At 46.2% G+C, this 12,225-nt stretch overlaps 1 protein-coding gene across 1 annotated transcript in view; it reads right to left on the reverse strand.

Annotated features, from left to right (window-relative positions):
- The window catches only part of LOC129852819 (cytochrome c oxidase subunit 7A-related protein, mitochondrial-like), a 49,246-nt gene that overhangs the window by 21,087 nt on the left and 15,934 nt on the right, over positions 1 to 12,225 (reverse strand). The gene's annotated exons all lie outside the window — the stretch shown is intronic.

Here is a 12,225-nt window from a genome sequence, read left to right on the forward strand (position 1 = left end):
ACTCAGCTAAACATTATGAATTATATACATTGCACCTTTGCGATCCGTTTCTTATGGTACAATATAACAATATAACACATTTACAAAATCCCATCCCTACTGACACGACGTCTTCCAATATGCCCATTCACATGAGCGAGCCATCGAGGAACATTTATTGGTTGACATGAATAACCAAAGTGATGAATTATCGCGGGGGTGAATTACTTCATGAATGTGACTTAATAAAGTAGAAGTTATGGCACAAGTTATTGAAGTGTGTGTTTATGTAAAACTGTTGTTTATGATATACACTACTGTTCAATAGTTTGGGGTCACTTAGAAATGTCCTTGTTTTTGAATTATTATAACATAGAATTGATCAGAAATACATTGTAGACATTGTCAATGTTGTAAATGACCATTGCAGCTGGAAATGGCTAATTTTTTAAATGAAATATTTACATAGGCGTACAGAGGCCCATTATCAGCAACCATCACTCCTGTGTTCCAATGGCACGTTGTGTTAGCTAAACCAAGTTTATCGTTTTAAAAGATTCATTGATCATTAGAAAACCCTTTTGCAATTATGTTAGCACAGCTGAAAACTGTTGTCCTGATTAAAGAAGCAATAAAACTGGCCTTCTTTAGACTAGTTGAGTATCTGGAGCCTCAGCATTTGTGGGTTCGATTACAAGCTCAAAATGGCTTGAAACAAAGAACTTTCTTTTGAAACTCGTCAGTCTATTCTTGTTCTGAGAAATGAAGGCTATTCCATGTGAGAAATTGCCAAGAAACTGAAGATCTCGTACAATGTTGTGTACTACTCCCTTCACAGAACAGCGCAAACTGGCTCTAACCAGAATAGAAAGAGGAGTGGGAGGCCCCGGTGCACAACTGAGCAAGAGGACAAGTCAGTTGGCACGTGCACATTTACGCAGCTTCATTATTAAATAGTACCCGCAAAACACCAGTCTCAACGTCAACAGTGAAGAGGCGACTCCGGGATGCTGGTCTTCTAGGCAGAGTTCCTCTGTCCAGTCTCAACGTCAACAGTGAAGAGGCAACTCCGAGATGCTGGCCTTCCAGGCAGAGTTCCTCTGTCTAGTGTCTGTGTTCTTTTTCCCATCTTAATCTTTTCTTTTTATTAGCCAGTCTGAGATATGGCTTTTTCTTTGCAACTCTGCCTAGAAGGCCAGCATCGCGGAGTCGCCTCTTCGCTGTTGACGTTGAGACTGGTGTTTTGCGGGTACTACTTAATAATGAAGCTGCGTAAATGTGCACGTGCCAATTGACTGTGCTAATTGGTGGTCCATGGGAGCCCCTTACCAGGTGGCGGTGTATGCACCTTTCAGTTGGCTGCGATCACCCAATTTAAAGAAGAAGGGTCCCACGAATCCTGGTGGAACACGCGGAGGTGCAATGATGCCCAAACTTTAAAATGGTTTTAAGTACAGACCTACATCTCCGGAGCGCAAACCTTCATGTCCTGAATACAAATGAAGGGAAATTACCTATAAATCTACTTGCTCTCTTGAGAACCTTGAGTCGATTGGCAGTAGAGAGTGCTGTGAAGTTGAGCCAGACCGGGATGAAGTACCTGCGGCGACAGGTGTGGTGCACACTTCCAGCGTTTTTCATGGGATTCCAGAGATGATTTTGGACCGGTAGGAGTGAGATTTTGGGAAAAAGTGCCGACCTTTATGTTGTTTCAGGCTGGGTCAAGTGCAAACTGGGATCGATTAAATCTGTGAAAGTTTCGAGAAGTGGAATTGTTTCGATTTTTTTGTGCGTCCACCTCCCAGAGGCAGTGGGCGCTGAGCGGCACGCGTCTCGGGGCTCAACCTACGTTGTGCTTTGCTCTCAGGAGCAGGACACCACTCATAGGAGTGACCAGTTGGTTAACGTTGAGGGTAGAGGTGGATCAAATTAAAAAGATTATTCCTGGTGTTTGTGACGCCCACCGTTTGGTGAGACGTAGACCCAGTGGCAACGGCGAGACTTGTTGAGCTTTGACACTGAGTTTCTACCTGATAAGGTTAGGTTATATTTGTTATTCTGTGAGGGCCTATGTTCCGAACCTGCTACGGTGCATAAGGTGCCAAGGATTCGGACATGTTGCAGCAGTGTGTAGAAGGGAGATCCCACGATGTGAGAAATGTGCAGGAGGGCATAGTCAGAGGGAGTGTAAAAGTTGGGATAGAGGAAGCACTGTGCTGGGGATCCACAACTGAGGATCCGAAGTGCCCTGTGAAAAAGAGACAGGTTGAGAGTGCCAGAGTTTGAGTGGGGCAGAAAGATTCTTATGCTAAGGCAGTGAAGAGAGTAGAGGATAAATATTTGGGTGTGAGAGATTTCAGTGCAGAAGATCTACAGGGACTTTTGAGTGAAAGGCACAAAGTAGTGGGATGGGGTGGTCTGTTTTTTCAGGTGCGGGGTTAGACACTGTGTGCAATACGCAACAAAACGTATTGTTCGTCGAAAAATCACATGTTGAAGGGCTCTTTTCAATAACAGGGGGTTCTACCACTGGCCCAGGGCCCGTAGGTCTGACGGGGACACCCAAAGCGAACAGTTTAGGCTGTGAGATGTGTCTATTCGAGTGACTAGCACTCAGAGCTGGAAAGGCCATAACAACAATATAACAGAAGACATCATCCCCAGTAGACTTAAGTGTTATATCTAGCTTAGCTGTCAAAGAACGCACATCTACACAGCTTCACATTGTACATCACTCTGTCGTTTAATGACTTGTGCCACTCATTCTGACAACCCATTCATCTGTAAAGCAGCACACTGTCGTAAACCATAACAACGTACAGTACGACGAACAGGATGTCGTACCATACATAACACCCCCCACCTTTCCAAAACCAGGGACTGGTACCATATTTAAAAATGTCCATAGGGAAAGAACTTAGAGTGATACCTGCAAGAAAGAAACATTAACCCTTAAACGGAAGAGGTAAATAATGACTCTCCGAACTAGCCAGTTCAGTCCATTAACCTGGAGGTTGACTAAGACACCTAACAGAGCCTAAGAATGAAAGGAGGTTAAGTAGTCCCCCAGATGTTCTGAGTCTGTCCAGTGGCAGTTCAATCTCAAAACCTAGCATGAGAGATGCCGGGGAGACCTGTGTTGTTGTGTGTTTGCTTGCTCTGTAGTGCTTTAGCGTTTGGTTCCAAGCAGTTTGGAACGTGCACCCCTGGACCAGGTGCGCTCTGAAACCATTCTTCAGCGTATATTTGAAGCGTTCCACCCCTCCGTTAGCTTGTGGGTTGTAGTAGGCCGTGCGGATGTGTTTGATTCCCTTGTTGCTGAGATAGGAGGAGAACTCGACAGTGGTGATCTGGGGCCCATTGTCCATGGTGAGGGTGAGGGCATGGCCCCACCTTGTGAACAGGCTGTATAGGATGTCCACGATGGCCTGTGCTGTGACAGTTCCGACAGCAACCACTTCTGGCCACTTAGAGTGGAGGTCATATGCCACCACCAGGAAGCACTGATGGTGAGGGACTGCGTGCCCATGGATCTCGCCACAGATGTCCAGCTGGACGTGCTTCCAGGGGTGGGACTTTCCTGTTTTCCATCTGAGGAGGCATACAGCACAATGCCTGACCAGGGCTTCAATGTCGTGGTCGATGCCTGGCCATCACACAAGGTCTTGACATCGCTGCTTGACCTTCACTATGCCCAAGTGACCCTCGTGCGCCATTGATAGAACTCCCACACACAGGCCACTCTGGACCACAGTGCAAAACCCTCGAGAGACATAGACTTCTTCCCAGCAAGAGTGTTCGTGCTTCACCGGGGCGAAAGCCACCAGCTCTTCCGGCACACGTGCTGGCCATCCAGTGTGTATGTAGGTGCGCAGGTTAGACAGTGTGGGATCCTGTTCCGATGCTTGCTTCAGCTCCTCCAGTGAGACGGCTGACTGAAGGGGAGTGTAGAGTATTTGTACGAGCTCTGTTTCGTTCTCGTCTGGCAAGACAGTCAGAGTAGGAGCTTCAAAGGAGAGTGAGAGGAGGTCTGCCACCACTTTATCCCTCCCCAGAGTGAACTTCAGCTGATAGTCATACTGTCTGAGGTGGTCGGCCCATCTGTGCAGCCGAAGTGGCTTGTGGCCAGTTCCTGATGCTGACAGTAACGTTGTGAGGAACTGGTGGTCGGCTCAGAGCGTGAACAGCCGCCCGGATAGGTAGAGGTGGGTTGGCGCCCCCCTTGGTTTGTGCTGTGGTGGAGATCTTTGTGGGCTATACTCGGCCTTGTCTCAGGATTGTAAGTTGGTGGTTGAAGATATCCCTCTAGTGGTGCGGGGGCTGTGCTTTGGCAAAGTGGATGGGGTTATATCCTTCCTGTTTGGCCCTGTCCGGGGTATCATCGGATGGGGCCACAGTGTCTCCTGACCCCTCCTGTCTCAGCCTCCAGTATTTATGCTGCAGTAGTTTGTGTCGGAGGGCTAGGGCCAGTTGGTTATAACTGGAGTACTTCTCCTGTCTTATCCAGTGTCCTGTGTGAATTTAAGTATGCTCTCTCTAATTCTCCCCTTCTCTCTTTCTTTCTCTCTCTCGGAGGACCTGAGCCCTAGGACCATACGTCAGGACTACCGGGCATGATGACTCCTTGCTGTCCCCAGTCCACCTGGCCTTGCTGCTGTTCCAGTTTCAACTGTTCTGCCTGCGGTTATGGAACCCCTACCTGTCCCAGACCTGCTGTTTTCAACTCTTAATTATCGGCTATGAAAAGCCAACTGACATTTATTCCTGATTATTATTTGACCATGCTTGTCATTTATGAACATTTTGAACATCTTGGCCATGTTCTGTTATAATCTCCACCCGGCACAGCCAGAAGAGGACTGGCCACCCCTCATAGCCTGGTTCCTCTCTAGGTTTCTTCCTAGGTTTTGGCCTTTCTAGGGAGTTTTTCCTAGCCACCGTGCTTCTACACCGGCATTGCTTGCTGTTTGGGGTTTTAGGCTGGGTTTCTGTACAGCACTTCGAGATATTAGCTGATGTACGAAGGGCTATATAAAATAAACTTGATTGATTGATTGAGGTGCCACCTTTCACACGCCACAACACAGGCCAGTGCTTCTTGTTCGCCCACAGAGTACCGTTGTTCAGTGGGGCTCAGAGCCCTTGAGGCAAAGGCGACGGGTCTCTCAATGCCATTCTGCAGCTGTGAGAGGACAGCTCCTAGTGCTCCAGCATAGTCGTCACAGGTGACAGCGGTGGGGCGGGTCAAAGTGAGCCAAGACTGGGGCTGTGGTAAGCTGGCTCTTCAGTGAGCGGACTGCGTCTGAGCAGGCTGCCGTCCAGGCCCATGGCTCGTCCTTCTTCAGAAGCTGGCGAAGGGGCACTGTGGTCGGAGAGTAGTGGGACAGAAACCGGAGATAGTAGGCTGTCATGCCCAAGAATGAGGCCCCCTGAGAGGCTGAGGTCGGTTCTGGGATGTGGAGGACGGTTTCAATGTTCGACATGAGTGGGGCAATGACTCACAAACCCCATAAACTCGATGTCTGGAGCTGCAAAGGTGCACTTTCCACTGTTTAGGGTCAGGTTGTTCTGCAGTAGAGCACTGAATACTCTGTGGAGTCGATGGTCGTGGATGTGGAGGTCAGGGCCGTGGACCACGATGTTGTAGAGATAGACTGCCGCTACGGGTATTCCAGCGAGGATGGTGCTCATCCCCTTCTGGAAGCAACTGGGGGCGGAGCTAAGTCCAAAAGGCATGCATGGGTATCTGAACACACCAGAATGTGCGACAAAGGTTGTGAGGTCTCTGCTGGCAGGGCGGAGGGGAACCTGAAAATAACCCTGACGCAGGTTGAGCTTCGTGAAGCCATGAAATTGTGCGGTCAGCTCCTCGGCTGTAGGCAAGGGGTACTTATCCGGGACAACAGCCTTGTTCACAGCATGGAGATCCACACAGGTCCGGATTCCACCTGACTTTTTGGTTGTGATGAACAAGTTTGAAATCCAGGGGGCAGCTTTGACTGGCTCAATGATGCCTGCCTCCAACTGTGACTGAAGATCTTTTGTGAAGTCATCACACAGTGCAAAGGGAATGCGCAGCCCAGTCTATCAAACAGAGTTGGCCAGTTCTGTTGCCATGTGCCGGTAACTTGGTGGATAGCTGACCCACTCCTGTATTGTCTTGGCTGTGTGCTTACGGTCGTGGTCCTGTTGGAAGGGGTACCTTCGCCCCAGTCTGAGGTACTTTGCTCTGTTCATCTTTGCCTCAATCCTGATTAGTCTTCCAAACACTACCGCTGAAAAACATCCCCACAGCATGATGCTGCCACCACCATGCTTCACCGTAGGGATGGTGCCAGGATTCCTCCAGATGTGACGCTTGGCATTCAGACCAAAAAGTTCAATCACCAAGTGAACTGTCATGTGCCATTTACTGAGGAGTGGCGTCCGTCTGCTCACTTTACCATAAAGGCCTGATTGGTGGAGTGCTGCAGAGATATGTTGTCCTTCTGGAAGGTTTTCCCGTCTTCACAGAGGAACTCTAGAGTACTGTCAGTGACCTCTCCCAAGATTGCTCAGTTTGGCCTGGCAGCCAGCTCAAGGAAGAGTCTTGGTGGTTCCAAACTGTGTTCTTGGGAACCTTCAATGCTACAGAAATGTTTTGGTACTCTTCTCCAGATCTGTGCCTCGACACAATCCTATTTTGGAGCTCCACGGACAATTCCTCCGACCTCATGGCTTGGTTTTTGCTCTGACATGCACAGTCAACCGTGGAACCTTATATAGACAGGTGTGTGCCTTTCCAAATCATGTCCAATCAGTTGAATTTACCACAGGGGGACTCCAAGTTGTAGAAACATCTCAAAGATGATCAATGGAAACCGGATGCAGCTGAACTCAATTTCGCGTCTCATAGCAAAAGGTCTGAATAATTATGTAAATAAGGTATTTCGTTTTCTGCATTGCAATTTCACTGTTCGCATGACCCAGAGCAACTCTGCGCATGCGCGCCATTGGATGAAACAGACATCGAGCCTTCCGTCAGTGCCATCTGAAGGGGCGGAATGCCATCTTGTGGACTTGGAGAGATTGTTTATATTTCCCTTTACACCATTGTCGACCACCATGTGTCAATGTGGAGAAGAGACACTTCATTAAACCCACATGTAACACTTATGACACCCAGAAACACTATGGAACTTTAGGTTGACACAACTGTGCTTTTTCACCCAGGTTTGCCTGATACCCAGTCCAATCTGGGTTCAAGGGCTCTAGCAATCAGTAACATACCCCGACTGCCACTTGGGGGTACTTCTGTCACAACGAGCGTCACTCGGTTTAGACGGTAAGTCGCAACCCAGTAACTCTTAGACACCCAGTGCTGGACTGCATGCATTAAAAATAGACCCAGGGAAAAAGCGATATCATGCCACAGCACCTTGTAACCCGCCTGGAAAATGGACAGAAAGCTCTGGGGCGATTCGTAATTGAATATTTTTCTGACGAATGAAACCAATCGCCTATAGAACCCCTAACCCGTACCACTTGGCACCCCATAGGGACTAGTGAGCTACAGGCAGGAATCAGCAATGAATCTCAGCAATGACCCTATTGGGAGGTGGGCCCCCTTGTGGACAGAGAGTGAATCGCCCAATTTAATATGTTCTCCCTGGGGAGATTGATATACCCCTTGAACCCTGTGAACACCATGGAACGCAGGGCAACAAAGGGGGCATTACACATGGACAAGCTTCCACCCACGTTGTGCTTCCATGAGACTATAGCCTGCATGAAGCCCGGACCCCTTACAGGCACAGAGGGCTATGGCAATGGCTGACGTAGTATCCTGTTTACAGTAACAACACGTGGGGGCACTGTCGTCACAGTAATAATTTTGTGGCGGTGCGAACAGGTGACTCATCCCCGCTTTCACCACTCCCTCCATCTCCAGGAATTTGAAATAGGAATGGGGTTGCCATAATGCTGTGGGAACGCTAGAAGGTTTCATTCACCAGAAGTTATTTATGCTAGCCGATGTTATCCATGATGAGGCTTTTAGTCGAAGCTAGGCTAGCTAGTCTCGTTGACTGCAGAGCTACCCAAGTAATTCCACCGTTAGGAAGCTAGAATTGCCAGAATTGCTAGCAGTAGCTAGCTCACCTTGGCAAGGTAGCTAACCTGGCTAGCATGCCAGGCAATTCTTGTTAGCTAGCCTGGTCTCGAAAGTTTATGTAGGACTGGGTCACCAAGGTGGGACCCAGACCCTTCATCGATAAGTCTGGATAAGTCTGAGAGGCAAACGGTGCTTAACAAAGGCAAACTCGGGCAGTGGGGGGGATACCCACAGAACCTGGTCGCCCTCTCTCTTTGATGAACCTTACGTAATCGGTGACAGAGAGCACAGGAACCGAGAGACATTTGACTCGACCAACCCAATCCATCACTGCTTCCCTCAACTGAGGCTCACCCGAGGTACGGTCACCCAGGAGAGGAAGTCACTATTGGAAAACACCAAGCCCCCTAAAAAAATGCTACACAATTGTCAAGAGAACCTGTGCTGCGGACTAGCACGGGAACAAGGCCAGCCGTCCCCTAGTCCCACACACAAACTGATTTGAGGGCAGGGCGGCCTGAAAAATAACTAAACGTTTGTGATTAGGAACCTTATGAGAACCATACAAACTTCAGCACACAACATCCGGGGGGTGAGCACGCTCTACCACTAAGGGCAAGTTAAGTCGGCGCAATGTAAGACAGTTTAGTGCGATTCCCCATAGTATGTTGTTCCAAAGTTGACTGACAGAAAGGGAACTCAATGTTTCTTAGAAATTCTTGCGACACTCAGAAACCCTAACCTACCTACGCATTCTAGGCCAATCTACACATCCAGACAGCGCTGTGCTCGGTCAGTTGCCTTGGAGACAGACATCAACGAAGAGAGGAAACCAGCAGAGAGATGGATCTGCTGAAGCCTGAATGGAGGCCAACTCATGTGAGTAGCCTGGTTACTCTGACCTACTTCTGACTTTGTGACACACTCTTTCTGAGAAATGACATTGTCACACTGAGGCCCTGCTCTCAATAGAATCTAATTTACTGTGAAATGGAAAGGAGACAGGGGGGAAAGATGGTCAACAAACATTTCCTGATAAAGTTGGTGAATGGTAATTGTTCTTTCTGTAAACGAGGGTACCATTGAGGATGGTGCCGGACAACGGACAACTCCAATGCCGGACAACTTGTAACAGCTGTTGATAAGTCGTTGCCAAATTTTTTCATTCCAATACATTAAGATAAACCCTTTCATGGTTGGTGTCTTGACGAATTTGTCCAAAATCTTGTGACATAAAACATGACTTTTCTGTCCTTGCATTTACGGCAGTGTAAGTTGTTGTTATATCATATATTAAGCATTAATCAGTTAAATTAGACCTTGAACTTGAACCCTGTATGAATCCTGGATCTAGGTGTCAGATAATTATTTGTATAGATATCTGAGAAATGCAGTGTAACTACGTAGCATTTTGTTTCTCCTCATGTTACTGGGTGAAAACGGTTTTCATTGACGCACAAGTGCCCAAATATGTATGGGATTGCAAAATCTAATGCTTCTGACAGTCACCTTACCTTGATACTTCAAATCTAAATCGATACTGTCATTAACGTGGTTCTTCAATAATTATGCATAATACTTGTTGGATGCGCATTTGGTGTCGAGCTGTTTAATTACGCCATGATATTTTCACACATCATCATTTGATCCAGGAACAAATTTTCGGAATGACAGTCAAGTGACGAAAAGCTGTTGTGATATTGCATGCGATGCAACAACAGCCCAAGTTCTGGCAAAAATGGGGTTTGCGAGGAATGTCCTGAATGTTTTGGTCTCATTTGTTACACCGGTGAAGACTGTTGTGCCTGGATCTAATATCCCTAGCGAATTGATGATCATCTGTTGCTGTCTGCTTGATTTACAGAAGGGTCTCGTTAGATTTAACAGAAAAGCATCAAGGTAATGAGTTCATGTTTTCATCTAGTTTCGTGCCTCGGATTGGACTGGGACAAACATAACACTTTTAGTTTTTTTCCTAATTACTCAGAGATTGATAGAGTTAGAGAGACCATATTTAATGACAAACAACTTATGCTGTATACATTGACTATACCAAACATTACGAACACCTTCCTAATATTGTAATATTGAGTTGCACCGCCCCACCCCAGGCATGGATTCTACAAGGTGTTGATTGCTTCCCACAGTTGGCTGGATGTCCCTTGGGTGGTACACCATTCTTGATACACACGTGAAACTGACGAGCTTGAACAACCCAGCAGCGTTGCAGTTCTTGACACAAACCCGGTGCGCCTGGCACCTACTATCATACCTCGTTCAAAGGCACCCATTCACCCTCTGAATGGAACACATACACAATCCATGGCAACATTTTCTCAAGGCTTAAAAATCCTTCTTTGACCTGTCTCCTCACCTTCATTTACACTGATTGAATTGGATTTAACAAGTGACAGCAATAAGATTCACCTGGTCAGTCCATGTCAGGGAAAGAGCATGTGATCCTAATGTTTTGTATGCGGAGTGTATGTCCTCTACCATTAGCAACTGTAATTACATTTCTAGTGTAAATTAGTGTAAATTACATAGTCTGAGAACAGAACTACCACAACGGTACTTTTGTACCTACTCACGGTACGGAAGTAACAAAGCCTTGGGACAGAAGTAACAGCTGGTGAGAAGTGCAGAATATCTGTCTTATTTGTATTTTTCTGGTTTGGAATGCTCTTTACATTCAACAAATATACTATCAGCCATAATTTTGTTTGTGTCAATTTGAATGATTAATGCTATGGTTTTATGAAATTCATGAAAATGAATCATGCGTCAACATCGCAATGTTGCGCAACCAAAATATGTTGCCTTACAATATTAAAGGTGCACTAGGCAGAAATTGCTCTGCCATTTCCTGGTTGCTAAAATTCTGATAGTTTGCCTACGTTCAGTTTATATGACAAAACAAGCAAGTAGAGAATCATTGTACCATCTAAACCGCTGTGAAATATATTTTCCATAACCTCAAAAATTGTGTTTTCAGCTATTTGAAGCTGGTGTACAAAACTGAAAATAAAAGATGCAAAACATAATATAAGAACAGGAAGCATAGAAATAGTGCACATAGAACAGATCTACCGCTTCTTAGACTTGCTGTCAATGAGAATGACATTTCTATGTGAAATTGGTCAGGTTGGCCAAAAAGTTACATTTTGCAGCTTTAATGGGACTAAAATGGATCAGCATATTTCTTTCATCACTCTTCATTAGGAATGTAGTATGAGATGTTTTCCCCCATTTTCAATTACTTTTCAAGCTTAGCCCTAGCAATCAGATGCGCTCCAGCTGTCCCTGTCATGCACTTCTTGTGTCTTGATAGAATAAAACGTTTTGATTCTTATCACAAATGGCAAACTCATCATGCTTATCACATTTTCATGGCCTGTGTGACAATGTGGATGTATGACGACTCTTCACGAATGAATACACTGTCTAATCTGCCATTAAGCCCTATTTTAGAATAGCACGTTCTATTTCCTTTATGCATTTTGCCATTTCTTCCTAGAAGCATTATACAGCCTCAGTAGCGGTGCGTGAGTAAAATCACTGGGGAAGCCAAGCAAAAAAACAGCCATATTACGACCTACACTGTATGTGTTGCGCTAATTGTGTTGTTTGCTGTTAACTAATGTGCCTTGAGACCGTGATATATAGGCCTAAAGGCCGAGAGAATAAGAAGACAGTGGCGGAAGAAATTAAATCACACCATTGTTTTATCAAAAAAATGGATATTAACCTCTGTCCATCCATGACACATATTGCATGTACAGTATGGTTAAGCAAGTTAATCATTTTGACATTTTCGGACCACTAAACAAGTATTGATTTAGAACCACAGAGAGTTACGAATCTGGGTTTGCCGGATGCCAGGAGAACGCTACCTGCCCGAATGCATAGTTCCAACTGTAAAGTTTGGTGGAGGAGGACTAATGGTCTGGGGCTGTTTTTCATGGTTCGGGCTAGGCCCCTTAGTTCCAGTGAAGGGACATCTTAACGCTACAGCATACAATTCTATGCTTCCAACTTTGTGGCAACAGTTTGCGGGAAGGCCTTTTCCTGTTTCAGCATGACAATGCCCCCATGTACAAAGCAAGGTCAATACAGAAATGGCTTGTCGAGATTGGTGTGGAAGAGCTTGACTG

The sequence above is a fragment of the Salvelinus fontinalis genome, chromosome 1 (assembly GCF_029448725.1).
Source record: "Salvelinus fontinalis isolate EN_2023a chromosome 1, ASM2944872v1, whole genome shotgun sequence".
NCBI lineage: Eukaryota > Metazoa > Chordata > Actinopteri > Salmoniformes > Salmonidae > Salvelinus > Salvelinus fontinalis.